This window comes from Scyliorhinus torazame, chromosome 3 (genome assembly GCF_047496885.1).
Source record: "Scyliorhinus torazame isolate Kashiwa2021f chromosome 3, sScyTor2.1, whole genome shotgun sequence".
NCBI lineage: Eukaryota > Metazoa > Chordata > Chondrichthyes > Carcharhiniformes > Scyliorhinidae > Scyliorhinus > Scyliorhinus torazame.
The window spans coordinates 322,637,556-322,653,501 of NC_092709.1; the positions used below are offsets into that span (position 1 = coordinate 322,637,556).

The window sequence follows — 15,946 nt, forward strand, 5'->3', positions numbered from 1 at the left end:
GGAGGTTACAGGCGGAGTTTAGCTTGCTGACCACAGGGAGAGCGGTGGAGCAGCTGAGAAAGGTGAGGGTGGGCGATCTATGAACATTGAGAGAAGGCCAGCAGAATGCTTGCTTAGGAAAGAGGGAGGTAGTTAGGGAGATAGGGAAGTAAAGGACGGAGATGGGAACCTGGTTGGTGATTCAGTAGGTGTGAATAAGGCGTGTAGGGATTTCTACAGCAGGCTGTACAGGTTGGAACCCCCTATGGGGTCTTCGGGGATTGAGGCACTTTTTGGAGGGGCTGAATTTCCCAAAGGTGGACAGGGAGCGGGTAGAAGAGCTGGGGGCCCCAATCGGGCTGGAAGAGATAGCGGTGGGCTTGAAGGCCATGCAAGCGGGTAAGGCCCTGGGTCCGGACGGGTAGCCAGTGGAGTTTTATAAAACGTTCTCGGGGATATTGGGGCAGGTGTTGTTGAGGATGTTCAATGAGGCAAGGGAAAGAGGGGTGTTGCCCCCGACGATGTCACAGACAATGATTTCGCTGATTCTTAAGCGGGACAAGAACCCGGAGCTGTGTGGTTCCTACAGGCCGATCTCCCTGTTTAATGTAGATGTCAAGTTACTGGCCGAAATCTTGTCCTCCAGGATCGAGGATTGTGTTCCAGGCATTATTGGGGAGGACCAGACGGGGTTTGTTAAGGGCAGTCAGTTGGTGGCCAATGTAAGAAGGCTGCTAAATGTGATCATGATGCCCCCGGAAGGTAGGGAGGTGGAGGTAGTGATCGCAATGAATGCAGAAAAGGCTTTTAATCGGGTAGAATGGGACTATCTGTGGGAGATACTGGGACGGTTCAGATTCGGGTGGGGCTTTATTGACTGGATCAGGTTACTTTATCAGGCTCTTGTGGCAAGTATACGGATGAATAGGACAACATCGGACTATTTTAGACTGCACCGGGGGGCGAGACGGGGATGCCCTCTTTCCCCACTGTTGTTTGTGCTGGCTATAGAGCCGTTGGCAATTGCTCTGAGAGCCTCGAGGGGCTGGAGAGGACTGGTCCGGGGTGGTGGGGTGGGGTGGGGGAGTGGAGCACAGGGTTTCGTTCTATGCGGATGACCTGCTTCTGTACATTTCGGACCCAATAGAGGGGACGGAAGAAATCATGAGGACTCCAGGGGAATTTGGCTGGTTTTCGGGGTATAAGCTTAATATGGGAAAGAGTGAGATGTTTGTGGTCCAGGCGAGGGGATGGGAGAGGCGACTGGGAGAGCTGCCGTTTAGGTTAGTAGAGGGAAGCTTCAGGTACCTAGGCATCTAAGTGACGCGGGAATGGGACTGGCTGCATAAATTCAATCTGGCCCGGCTGGTGGACCAAATGAAGGACGATTTTCGGAGATGGGACGCGCTTCCGTTGTCTCTGGCTGGGAGGGTGCAAACGGTGAAGATGACGGTTTTCCCGAGTTTCCTATTTGTATTTCAGTGTCTCCCCATCTTTACTCTACGGTCCTTTTGTAAGCGGGTCAACAGAGTGATCACGTGCTTCGTCTGGGCGAGCAAGACCCCGCGAGTAATGCTTGAGCGGAGTCGGGGAGAGGGCGGCTGGCGCTGCCAAACTTTAGCAACTATTACTGGGCGGTTAATATAGCCATGATCAGGAAGTGGGTGGTGGGGGAGGGGGAGGCATGGGTGCATATGGTGGCGGCTTCATGTAAGGGCACCAGTTTGGAGGCGTTGTTAACTGCGCCTCTGCCGTTTCCGCCAGCACGGTACTCCACCAGTCCAGTGGTGGTGGCGGTCCTGAGAGTTTGGTGCCAATGGCGGCGGCATGTGGGAGCATCGGTCTAGGCCCCAATCTGTGATAATCACCGGTTTGCCCCGGAGTATGGACGGGGGGGGGTTCAGGTTATGGCACCCATGCCGACCCCTCCCGCAACACCCACGTCCTGATCATGGCTATATTAGCCGCCCAGTAATAGTTGATAAAATTTGGCAGCGCCAGTCGGCCCTCTCCCCGACTCCGCTCAAGCATTACCTTACTCGCGGAGAGTGGGGATTGAGAGGATGGGGGGATATGTTCACAGAGGGGAGCTTTTCGAGTATGAGGGCATTGGAGGAAAGGTTTGGGTTGGTGAGGGGAAACAAATTCAGATATCTGCAGGTGCGGGACTTCCTTCCCGCTCCTACCGCTAAGGGGGATTCAGGACAGGGTAGTTTGCAGAGGGTGGGTAGGAGAAGGGAGTGTCTCCGACATTTATAAGGAGCTTATGGGGTCGGAGGAGATGCAGACCGAGGAGCTGAAGCGCAAGTGGGAGGAGGAGCTGGGAGGTGAGATAGAGGATGGTCTGTGGGCAGGCGCGTTGAGTAGAGTCAACACGTCCGCAATATGTGCCAGGCTCAGCCTGATAAAATTTAAGGTTGTTCACCGGGCTTTCATGACAGTGGCCCAGATGAGCAGATTCTTTGGGGTGGAGGACAGATGGCGAACCATGTCCACATGTTTTGGACATGCCCCAAGCTTAGGGGGTTTTGACAGGGGTTTGCAGATGTCATGTCCACGGTGTTAAAGACAAGGGTGGCGCTGAGTCCAGAGGTGGCGATTTTCGGGGTGTCGGAAGACCCAGGAATCCAGGAGGAGAAAGAGGCAGATGTTCTAGCCTTTGCTTCCCTGGTAGCCCGGAGACGGATACTATTAGCATGGAGGGACTCAAAGCCCCCGAAGCCGGAGACCTGGCTATCGGACATGGCTAGCTTTCTCTGTTTGGAGAAAATCAAGTTCGCCTTGAGAGGGTCACTGTTAGGGTTCATCCAGAGGTGGCAACCGTTCGTCGACTTCTTTGCGGGAAATTAATCGTCAGCAGACGGTGGGGGGGGGGGGGGGGGGGGGAGAGAGTAGTTAAGATTAGAATAGGGGATGGGGCCTGTACGAGAGGTAAATGGCTTTTGCACTATGTTTATGGTTTCATTTATATTGGTTATTTTGTTGTTGTTCCTATTCCAAAAATACCTCAATAAAATGTTTATTTTTTAAAAAACAAAGCACTTTTTCTTCTGTTAGGGACATTCTTTCAGAACCTTTCTCCAAACATTGCCTCGGTGCGACTTTCATGACTTTTCTCAGTCGATTTCCAAAGCCTTCTGCTTGTACCGATTTAAAACAACGTTTTTTTCTCCCTCTCTCTTTCTCTTTGTCTCTCTCTCTCAACTCTACCCAGCCCCTCAAATAAAGATTATGTGGGGTTTCCAGACTTGAACCTATCATCATTATCTTGGCTGTTTGATGGTCCACCTCTGTTTATACAAGAGATCAGAGCCACTCTATTGATATGCAACTAACCTCCCATTCTTAGAGAAAGAGACCCCAGACTCTGTAATGAGCTCATAGCTGGTCAAACAGAAATGTCCAAAGAACAATGGATCCGCGGCACCCTGTGTATTCCCACTAACAGGTTTAAGTTGGGACAATGTAACTCAGCCAGGTGTGGGCATATCTCTCTCTGGCTCCATGCTCGCAGTTTTTTCCCCCCCTCTCACAAAACCACAAAACCAAAAAATACTGGACAATCTTAGCAGGTCTGACAGCCTCTGTGGCGAGAAAAGGAAGCTAACGTTTCGACTAGAGAGTCAAGCTGAGATTGTCCAGTATTTTTTGTTTTTGTTTCAGATTCCAGTATCTGCAGTAATTTGCTTTTTTTCCCCCTCAATCTGTTTAACCCTTCATTGCCTGTTGCATCTGCGATCTCCTTTCTGGACCCAATTTCCTGTGATCTCCCTCACATAACAGTCTGGCCTACATGTGACTCCAGATCCACAGCAATGTTGTTGACTCTTAAATGCCCTCAGTTCAAGGGAAATTAGGAATGGGCACTAGATGCTGGCATAGCCAACGATGCCCACATCCCATGAACGAATTAAAAGAACTGTGATTATATGAGCATGTCTTCTCACTGATAACCTCCAAATAACAGCTTTCAACCGACTGGTATCTCAAGTCTTATTTCCTATTCATTTATACAATAGATAATCTGCCTTCAGTGTGGTGGCAGGACATAAATAGCACAGCTTCATCATGTCAGCTTACTATGTTTTATTTATCCACATCCTGTGCTATGTATTCAGTTTAGTTAACATCATCTACCCAACAACTGCCGAAACAAAGCCCACAAACGGAGGCAATTGTTAAAGTCACAAACTGTCACGAAGCATACTTACCTCACACGGTATTCAGAGAGGTTAAGACAGGATGGAACCCTTTTTGCCACTAATACACTTCACCAGACCATTGTGATGACTTGCTTGGCCAAACCAATTTACTGACAATGAGTTAAGGGAACAGAAAGCTGGAAATTTGAGGGAAGATAGATTACAGTGGGGATGGGTAATAGAGCAGGTTAGACAGCTGGTATTGTAGCTGCACTTTTCAGAATGACCATGGAATGTTAAGTACAGAAAGAGAAAAGTCTGTACCATGGTTTTCATCAGTTGCGCTCCTGCTTGCTCCCCCTATCTTTTGGAATATTCTGTGCAGTTCTGGTCACTCTACTGTCGGAAAAATTTGACTCCATTCGAAAGGGTACAGAGGAGATTTATGGGTGTATTGCCTGGACTGACAAATTTCATTTATGAGGAAAAACTGGGTAGGCTGGTATTGTTGTCTTTGCAACAGAGAACGTTGAGGGGAGACTTAATTGGAGTATATAATATTATGGGAGGTGGGTGGAGTGTGGTAAATAATATTGTAGTTAGAGATACACCGGGTCGGAGAATCGCCGGGAGCTGGCGTGAATCCCGCCCCTGCCGGTTGCCGAATTCTCCGGCACCGGCGATTCGGCGAGGGTGGGAATCGCGCCGCACCGGTTGGCAGCCCCCCCCCCCCCCCAGCCGCGATTCTCCGGCCCGGATGGGCCGAAGTCCCGATGCTAGGATGCCTGTCCCGCCGGCGTGGATTAAACCACCTCTCTTACTGGCGGGACAAGGCGGTGCGGGCGGGCTCCTGGGTCCTGGGGGGAGCGCGGGGCGATCTGGCCCCGGGGGGTGCCCCCACGGTGGCCTGGCCCGCGATCGGGGCCCACCAATCCGCGGGCGGGCCTGAGCCGTGGGGGCACTCTTTTCCTTCCGCCTTCGCCACAGTCTCCACCATGGCTGAGGCGGAAACGACTCCCTCCACAGCGCATGCCCGGGGATGCCGTGAGCGGCCGCTAACGCTCCCGCGCATGCGCCGCCCGACAATGACATTTCCACGCCAGCTGGCGGGGCACCAAAGGCCTTTTCCGCCAGCTAGCGGGGCGGAAATCAGTCCGGCGCAGGCCTAGCCCCTCAAGGTTAGGGCTGGGCCCCCCAAGATGCGGAGGATTCCGCACCTTTGGGGTGGCACGATGCCTGACTGATTTGCGCCAATTTTGGCGCCGGTCGGCGGACATAGCGCCGATACTGGAGAATTTCGCCCATGATGTTGTGACGATATGGAGACTTGCCTCAAAGAAGTGCAGCAAAGGGGATTTAATATTTCTGGATACAAAGGGGGCGATTCTCCGATATTGAGGCCAAGTGTTCGCGCCGTCGTGAACGCCATCGCGTTTCACGACAGCGCAAACAGAGCCCGGACACTACCTATTCTGGTCCCCACAGGGGGCCAGCACGGCACTGGAGCCAAATGGGCGCCACGCCAACCCACGCATGCGCAGTTGGGGCAGCCCAATCCTGCGCATGCGCAGTTGGGCCACGCCATCCTGCTCATGCGCGGGGAACATCTTACACACAACCGGCCCGTCACCAACATGGAGCAGGTGTTCTGGGGCCGCGCGCGGAAGGAGGTAGGCCCGGGGGGAGAGGCTGGCTCGCCGATTGGTGGGCCCCGATCGCAGGCCAGACCCCATCGGAGGGCCACCCCGGTGAAGGAGTCCCCCCCCACCGTCCCCCCCCCCCCCCCCCCCCCCAACAGGCCGCCCCCCCCAGCGTTCCTGCAGAGTTCCCGCTGGAAGCGACCAGGGGTGGCCGGCGCCGGCGGGAACCTTTCGTGTCGTAGCGGCCGCTCGGCCCATCCAGCCGGAGAATCGTCGCTCGCCGGTTCTTCAAGCGGCCCGGTGAGAATCGGGCGCCGCTGGTTTCCGTGGGGTGGGAGAATCGCACGCGGGGGTCGGGCGGCGTGGCGTGATTCACGCGGCGCCCCTGCGATTCTCCCACCCGGCGTTGGGGGGGGGGGGGTGGGGGGGGAGAATAGCGCCCAATGTGTTAAGAGAAGATAGGAAAGGAAATAAAGGGTACCAGCATTGATTAAGGAGAACACTGCAGTGCTGGAGAGGGCATGTTCCATCAGGGTCAAAGACACAAATCTATTTGTCTGGAGCTAAAAAAACAAAAACTGTGTGTAGCCGATAGGCCACCAACTAGTGGAAAGGTGTAGAGAAAGACATTTGCGAGGAAATTACATAGAGTAGTTACACTGGGGGACTGGGATAGTAAGAATATAAAGGTCTGCTAGGGGCAAGGGTTTCGAGTGTGTTCAGAGGAATTTTCTACACCGTATGTTTCCAGTCTAATGAGAAATAGGCAATGCTTGACCCGGTTCTTGAGGTGGATCAAGTGTCAGTCGGAGAACATTTAGGAGACAGTGATCATTATATCATAAGGTTTTTTGGGTTGGCTTTGGAAAGGAGAAGAAGCAATCCAGAATAAGAATAATTAACTGGGGGAAAGTCAATTTCAATGTGTTAAGAATGGATCTGGCCTAAATCAATTGGAATCAAGGATTATCAGGCCCAACTGTATGGAACAATAGGTATAACGATTGTCATGTGGATAATAAAATTGAGAATCATGCCAAATGTAGAAGATTCGCAGGAGAATTGGAAATGCAAATAAAAACAGACAGTATGAGTCGAGACTTGTCGCTACCATAAGATGAGATCCAAAAGTCTTCCATAGGCATATAAATAGTAAAAAGATAGTAAGAGGAGTGGGATGCTTAGGGACCAAGGGGGGTTTATGTCTGGTGACAGGGGGCATGGCTAAGGTACTAAGTGGCTACTTTGCATCTGTCTTTAAAACACCAGGATCGAATGAGATGCATCCAAGAATACTGAGGGAAGTAAGAGTGGAAATTGCAGTGGCAGTGGCCATAATTTTCACAAACATCCTTAGTTTCACTGAAAAAAGAGACATGGCTCATCAGGACTAATTTCAAGAATACCAATAGTAAAAGGAACAACAATTTATATTGCATGAAAATAGAGTGCTGAGTAGTTGACAAGTGGTAGATCCATTACATCGTCCTTAGACTTGGGGAGGTGCCAGAGGATTTGATAAAGACAGATTTTACACTTTTTGTTGAACAAGGATGCAAGGATAAGCCCAGCAGCTACAGGCAAACAAAGAACAATACAGCACAGGAACAGGCCTATCGGCCCTCCAAGCCTGCGCCGATCACGTGTCCTATCTAGACCAACCGCCTATATCCTTCTATACCCCATCTGTTCATGTGTCTATCCAGATAAGTCTTAAAAGTCGCTAACGTATCTGCCTCAACCACCTCACTTGGCAGTGCATTCCAGGCCACCAACATCCTCTGTGTAAAAAAAACTTCCCCCGCACATCTCCACTGATTCTTGGGTCGGATGTTGGACAGTCTGGATCATGTTAACATCGAAAAGGAGGAGGTATAAAGATACTAAGGTAAATAAGTCTCCTGGGCCAGATGGGATTTACCCCAGAACACCGAGGGAAGCAAGGGAGAAACTTTCTGGGGCCTTGACTGACATCTTTGTATCCTCATTGACTACAGTTGTGATCCCAGAGGACTGGAGAATAGCTAATGTGGTACCGCTGTTTAAGAAAAGTAGCAGGGATAATCCTCGAAACTATGGGCCGGTGAGCCTCACATCGGTAGTAAGTAAATTACTGGAGAGAATCCTCAGGAACAGGATTTATACCTATTTGGAAATAAATTAACTCATAAGCGATAGACAGCATGGTTTTGTGAAGGGGAGGTCGTGCCTCACTAACTTGATCGAGTTTTTTGAGGAGGTGACAAAGATAATTGATGAGGGGAGGGTGGTGGATGTTGTTTACATGGACTTCAGTAAAGCCTTTAACAAGGTGCCTCATGGCAGATTGGTGCAAAAGGTGAAGTCACACGGGATCAGAGGTGAGGTGGTAAGATGGATACAGAACTGGCTCGGTGACAGAAGGCAAAGGGTAGCAGTAGAAGGGTGTTTTTCTGAATGGCAGGTTATGACTAGTGGTGTTCCACAGAGATCTGTGCTGGGGCCTCTGTTGTTTGCAGTGTACATAAACGATTTGGAGAAAAATGTAGCCAGACTGAGTAGTAAGTTTGCGGATGACAGCAAGGGTGTTGGAGTGGCAGATAATATTGAGGATTGTCAGAGGATACAGCAGGACATGTATAGGTTGGAGACTTGGGCAGAGAAATGGAAAATGGAGTTTAATCCAGACAAATGTGAGGTAATGCATTTTGGTAGGTCGAACATAGAGGGGAAATATACCGTAAAAAACTCTTCTGAATATAGAAAGTCAGCGGGATCTGGGCATGTAGGTCCACAAATCTTTGAAGCTGGCAACACAAGTGGACAAGGTAGTCAAGAAAGCATATGGAATTCTTGTCTTTATTGGACGGGGCATTGAGTATAAAAACTGGCAAATCATGCTACAGTTGTATAGAACCTCGGTAAGGTCACACTTGGAATATTGCTCACAATTCTGATTGCCACACTACAAGAAGGATGTGGAGGCTTTGGTGAGGGTGCAGAGGGGGTTTACCCGGATGTTGCCTGGTCTGGAGGATGTTAGCTATGTGGAGAGGCTGAATAGACTCAGACTGTTTTCATCAGAAAGACGGAGGTTGAGGGGTGACCTGATATAGGTCTGCAAGATTATGAGGGGCATGGATAAAGTGGATGGACACTTTCCCAGGGTGGAGGGATCAGCCACCAGGGGGCATAGGTTTAAGGTCTGTGGGGCAAAGTTTAGAGGAGATGTGCAAGGCCGTTTCTTTTACGCAGAGTGTGATGAGTGCCTGGAACGCATTGCCAGGAGAGGTTGTGGAAGCAGATGCATTTATGGCATTCAAAAGGCATCTTGGCAAACACATGGATAGGATGGGTATTGAAGGATACGGCACGAGGAAGTGCTGGGGGTTTTGGCAAAGGTTGGTATCATGACCGGTACAGCCTTGGAGGGCGGAAGGGCCTCTTCCTGTGCTGTATTGTTCTTTGTTTGAATATATCGCCCCTCACCTTGAACTTGTGCCTCCTTGTAATTGTCATTTCCACCCTGGGAAAAAGCCTCCAATTATTCACCCTATCTATATATACCCTTCATAATTTTATAAACTTCTATCAGGTCACCCCTTAACCTCCGTCTCTCTAGAGAGAACAATTCCAGTTTATTCAGTCTCCTCATAGCTAACACCCTCCCTACCAGGCAATATCCTGGTAAACCTTTTCTGAACTCTCTCCAAATTGTCAACATCCTTCTGGTAGTGTGGTGACCAGAATTTTTCCAAATGTGGCCTATTTAACTGTAACATAATTTGTGAGCTTTTGTACTCGATACCCCATCCGATGAAGGAAAGCATGCCATATGCTTTCTTTTCCACCATTTCCACCTGTGCTGCCACTTTTAAGGATCTGTGGACCTGCACGCCCAGATCTCTCTGTGTCTCTATGCTCCTGATGGTTCTGCCATTTATTTTATAGCTTCCACCTGAATTGGATCTACCAAAATGCATCACCTCGCATTTGTCCACATTAAATTCCATCTGCCATTTCTCCGCCCACTTTTGCAGCCTGCTGTATTCTCTGACAATCTTCATCACTATTCGCAACTCCTGCAATCTTGGTGTCATCCGCAAACTTGCTAATCAGACCAGCCACGTTTTCTTCCAGGTCATTTATATATATTACAAACAGCAAAGGTCCCAGTACCGATCCCTGCGGAACACCACTAGTTACATACCTCCATTTGGAAAAATACTCATCCACTGCTACTCTCTGTCTTCTATGGCCAAGCCAATTCTCAATCCATCTAGCTAGTTCACCCCTAGGCCTGGCAGTTTACGCTTGATGGTGGGGAAGCTTTTAGAAACAATGGGTGGAATCTTCCAATCTCAGCAGTTGTCTTTCATGCTGCCTGAAAAAGTGGTGAGACATTCACAGTGACTCCGACACTGACTTCCCCCAACTGAGGCTGTCAACTCTTGCTCTTGGCAGCAGCATAGTGGCTATGCAGATTGCGGCTACAGCCAAATCAACACCTCCAAGAGTTCCAGGATCACAAAGCAATCCAGGAAAAGCTCGGCTGGAGAGAGTCGGGGTCGGGTGGGGGAAACGCAGTCTCATTGGAGTCAAGTGGAAAGGGAGCTCTGGGTTTGGCAGCAAGGGCAAGGTGTGGTGTCAGTGGTCACCTCTTGCCACATGTCCATGCCATTGATCCTGCCCAGATTAGGGCAGATTGAGGGATTTATCCCTTCCACGTGTTGGCAGGCCTGCATGGAGCTGACAATGTTGAAGGAGAAACAAGAAGAGGCCTCTTAAGTGGTCATTAATTGGCTATCTAAGGATCTCGGAGGGAGGCAAGGCATGCAGGTGGACCATGGGCTTTCCCATCCAGAACTTACTTCTGGTGGGCGCAGGAGGGCATTGGCTATCGGTCCTGGTGCCAACCCACCAAATTCTTATGCCCTCTTGCCTCCTTCCTCACCTCTTGCTTGGGCAGAGGATTCTGGCCAATAACGTAGGATAATATTTATAGTCACATAGGCAAATGTGAGTTAATTAAGGAAAGTCAGAACAGATTTGTTAAGGGCAAATTGTGTTTTACTGGAACCATAGAATCCATACAGCAAAGACGGATGCCGTTTGGCCCATCGTATCCGTACCAACCCTCTGAAAGAGCACCATACCTAGGCCAAATCGCCCGCTATATCTCTGTAACCACACCTAAACTAAACATCCTTGGACCCTAAGGGGCACTTTAGTATGACCAATCCACCTAACCTGCACTCTTTGGACTTCGGACTAACTTGCTTGAGTTTCTTGGTGCGGTAAGAGAGTGGATTGATGAGAGTAATTCTGTTAATATGGTATACATGGACTTCCAATAGACATGATGACGTGCCCACAACAGATTTGTGAGCAAAGTTGGCTCATGTAAGAAGAGAGACAGTAGTGACATGGATATGAAACTGGCTGAGTGACAGGAAACAAAGTGTAGTGGTGAATACTTGTTTTTCAGACTGGGAGAAGGTTTATAATGGAGTTCCCCAGCAATCAGTGTTGGGATTCCAGGTTTTCTTATCAATGACCTCGACCTTTCTCTGCATGAGACAATTTCAAAATTTGTGGATGATACAATGGAAGTATTGTGAACCATTCGAATGATTGTGTAGAGCTTCAAAAGGATAGAGACACTTTGCGGAATGGGTGAACAAATGACGGATGTAATTTAGTGCAGATAAGCGTGAAGTGATTTATTTTGTTTGGAAGAATGCAGAGAAACACTTTCGATTAGGGGTACAATTCTGAAAGGGGTGCAGGAGCAGAGACATCTGGGTGCATATGTGCATAAATCATTGAAGTTGACAGGACAGGTTGAGAGAGCAGGAAAGCATTCAGCATCCTGTGCTTATGAGTCACTAGAGGTATTGAGTTCAAAAGCAAGGAAGTTATACGTCTATAAAAAACTGGTTAAGTCTCAACCTGAATATTGCATCCAATTCTGGGCACCACACTTTAGGGAGAATGTAAATGTATTAGAGCAAGTGCAGAAAAGATTAATGAGAATGGTTCCAGAAGTAGGAACTTCAGTTTCGTGCAAAAATTAGAGAAGTTGGGACTGTTTTCCTTGGAGAAGAGAAGTTCAAGAAGAGATCTAATTATCAGAGGCCTGAACAGAGTAGAGAGGGAGGACCTGTTCTGATTGGTGGAAAGGTCGAGAACCAGAGGTCACAGGATGAAGTTAATTGGCAAAGAAGCAATGGTAACATGAGAATAAACATGTTAATGCAGTGCATAGTTAGGACCTGGAATGCAATGTCTGGGAGTCTGCTGGAGTCAGATTGAATCAGCGCATTCAAGAGAGAATTGGATTATTGGGGGCGATTTTCCGAGCCCCGCACCGGGCCGGAGAATCGCCACAACCGCGCCACAACGCCCCAACGCCAGTGTGCACTTCTCCGAGCTGCGGAGAATCGGCGCCATTTGTGCCGGAGCGGTTGGCACGGTGCGGGACGCTGGAATCTGCGGGGCCGCCGATTCTCCGGCCCAAATGGGCCGATCAGCCGCGCGGATACGACAGAGACCCGCCGGCGCCGTTCACCCCTGGTCGCTGCCGGCGGGAACTCTGCGTGAAGGGCCGGGGAGCGGCATGTGGGACGGGGAAAAGCGCTCCTTCATCGGGGGGGCCTCCGATGGGGTCTGGCCCGCGATCGGGGCCTACCGATCAGCGGGCCGGCGTCTCCCCCCCCCCCCCCCCCCGGGCCTACTTTCCTGCACAGCTGGCCCCTGAACACCGACGCCATGTTGAGTCGGGGCCAGTGCGCGAAAGAAGTCCCCCTCGCATGCGCAGGTTGGCGCGGCCCAACTGCGCATGCGCGGGTTGGCGCAGCGCCCATTTAGCATCCGGGAAGGGAGGCTGGAGTGGCGGGAACCACTCCAGCGCCAGGCTGGCCCCCTATGGGAGCCAGAATCGGTCATCCCCGTGTCCGTTTCGCGCCGTCGTGAAACGCGACGGTGTGAACACTTGGGCTCCATTTGGAAGAATCGCCCCCACTATCTTAAAAGGAAGAATGTGCAGGATTATGGGAGAGGCGGGGAAACGGCACTTGTCAATTGCTCCTTCAGATAGCCAGCACAGACATGACCGGTGAATGGCCTTCTGTGCTGCAACCATTCGATGAATCTGTGATATTTGGGGAGGCATATACAAAATAAGTGGTAGAGCTGAAAATATGTTACCGAGTAGGCAGTTTTAATAATAATCATTATTGTCACAAATAGGCTTACATTAACACTGCAATGAAGTTACTGTGAAAAGCCCCTAGTCGCCACATCCCGGGGTCTGTTCGGGTACACAGAGGGAGAATTCAGAATGTCCAAAATACCTAACAGCACATCTTTCGGGACTTGTGGGAGGAAACTGGAGCACCCGAAGGAAACTCAGTAGGCACAGGGAAAACGTGCAGACTCGCACAGACAGTGACCCAAGCCGGAATCGAACCCGGGTCCCTGGCGCTATGAAGCAACAGTGCTAACCACTGTGCTACTGTGCCATCACTACTGCTGGGTAATTGTGGATGTTGCAGCACTGGGTGTATGGAGTGAGCAGGCTTCGTAGCCCATACCATGCCCAGTAAGAAGTCCCCTAACACCAGGTTAAAGACCAACAGGTATATTTGAAATCACAAGCTTTCGGAGCGCTGCTCCTTCATCAGGTGAAGTGCCCGTCTCATGCCCATTCAATAAATGCACCAAAATGGGCAGAGAAAGATCTGGACCTGAGTGCTCTTTAATGTAAGGAGGCAATGGGTGGTTTTGGAGGTTGAAGTAAGAATGTAGGTTCTGGAACAAACTCTGACAGGAGTGGACTTGATGGATCAAATGAGTTTTATCTGCCCCAGACTTTGTTTTTATACTTCTCAGCTGCCCTGTTACTTTATTTGCATTATTTAATATGTTAACATTCTGACCAGTAAAAGATCCAAAGCCCAATGATGACCTTGAAACCATTGTCGATTGTCGTAAAAATCCATCTGGTTGACTATGTCCTTTCGGGAAGGAAATCTGTCATCATTACCTGGTCTGGCCTACATGTGACTCCAGGCCCACGGCAATGTAGTTGATTCTTACTTCCCCCTCAAGGGCAATTAGGGATGGGCAATAAATGCTGGCACAGCCTGCGATGTCCACGTCCCATGAACAAAATAAAAAAATTGTTCCATCTTTCAAAAACTTGAAGGAACAAATGCTAATCTCTAGCGTTTAATAAGTTCTTGAAAATATGAACAGTAACCCAAGTTATTTCCATATAAATTCTGGAGTGTCTGACATCTAGTTTAGGATGTCTTTGGAGAAACTCAGCAGGTCTGGCAGCCTCTGTGCAGAGAGAAATAGGGCTCTGAAGAATTGGCTGCCGGGATTCTCTGTTATCGGCAGCGGGATCCTTCGGTCCCACTGCAGTGAATGGGAGATACGGCTGAGAGCCAAATTCTCCATCCTCGCTAGTAGCTGGGTGGACCCGCAACAGAGAATCCAGAAACATATTGGACTCAATTCATTGGCCGGAATTCTCTGGTTGTTACGATTCAATTTTCCTGTCGGCAGCACATATCAGCCAGCGGGTTTCGTGGCGACGTGGGGTGGTTAGAATGGGAAATCCCATTGACAAGTAGCGGGAAGATAGAATCCTGCCGCCAGTGAACGGTGTGCAGCCGAGGAACACGCGGGCGGCAGACTGAAGAATCCTGCCCATTAACTCTGTTTCTCTCTCCAGATGCTACCAGACCTATTAAGGTTTTCCAGCATTTTTCTGTTTCTGCAGTATCTTGCTTTTATATCTCTCCTGAAGCCTATTCACAACACAAATTTTGTGGAATACTTGCATTTACAAATTCAGTGCACTATTTTGATTAAACAAAAAAGCTTTGTTCTCATTTATAATGCACATGTGGATATATTGCCAAGATTGAGTGTACTGTAACATTTACTGAAGCCACTAGTTTCAATGATTTGCATGCATATGGTACTACTTGGCTATCTTTAACTTTTTGCAAAAGTGGTTGCAATAAATCCAGTAAAAACACTATTCACAGTCAAAATGTGAGATCCTTCTTAAAGACTGATCAGTGCTGACAGCTTCTCAACAGACTGGGACATTTCCTGATATTATAGTCTACCTTTCTATTTTCTTCCATGTTCTCCTCTGTCTTGAATTCAAGGGCAAAATCATATATATTCAAGTGCTGTTATGATCCAGGTAGGGAACAGTAACTTCTGTTGTAAAATAGACAAAATTTGAATTGCCAGGTACTTACTATGAGAATAAGTCCACCAAGGGTCCGTAGTTTAAACAAACAGAAGAAATCTTGCTGTACGAAAGTCAGCAAAGCAAACACTTAACACTGTCCATTTTATATTCTGACATGCATAATTAACATGAGGTAAACCGGAATTAAAAGGCAAGCTGTCGTCTAACACAAGCCAAACTGCACACCACATGGCAAACCCAGCCAAGAGGTCAACTACCTAACCAGGTGTTAGTCATCACTGTAAGTCACCAGTCCATTAAAATTCTGTCTTCCTCGCAAGGGATTTCATTTCTTTTCTTTCAAGGATCTAGCCTCCAAGTTGCCTCAACAGCAGCACCAATTCATACTTCCCAGCAGCTCAATCTCTCATCCAGAGACTTCATCCCACTGGATTCACCAGATGACACACCAACAACTAATTTCAGGCCGGATTCCAGCTCTCTAGCTGCTCTGGGAAAGACACCACTGCTCCTCGGCTTTTCATTGCCTCCAACTGCCAACTTCATGGAGCAGCCACCTTCACTTCAGCTTAACAGGGCTGATAACTGGTTCTGGGCTTCTCTGAGATATAATCTCCCATATTGCACCGAGCAACTGCTTGCTATCCTGGCCATCTATGAACCCCAGCTGCAGAGAGCTAATGACAGCACTGTGGAGCTAGCAACTTCCTCCTGCCTCCTCGGTTCCAGACTGACCTTGTCACGAGGGCTAATTTTGCAATGTACTCTGGTCCCGTGGTTGCATTTTCGCACTTATCACCAGGTTGCGTGAGCAAGCTTTTCGTGCCACTTCCCCAGGTCCTGTGGTCAAGTTTTCAGTGAAAGAAAAAATGCCATAGGAAATCTTTTGCACGTGCATGGTCTGTCCCCTTGAATCTCTCTGCAATTGTGTCAATGTTGGCCCTTACCTCCATGGCAATGTACTGCAG

At 49.1% G+C, this 15,946-nt stretch overlaps 1 protein-coding gene across 1 annotated transcript in view; it reads left to right on the forward strand.

Moving 5' to 3' along the window:
- Positions 1 to 15,946, forward strand: part of ctnna2 (catenin (cadherin-associated protein), alpha 2) — a 1,959,617-nt gene that overhangs the window by 702,079 nt on the left and 1,241,592 nt on the right. The gene's annotated exons all lie outside the window — the stretch shown is intronic.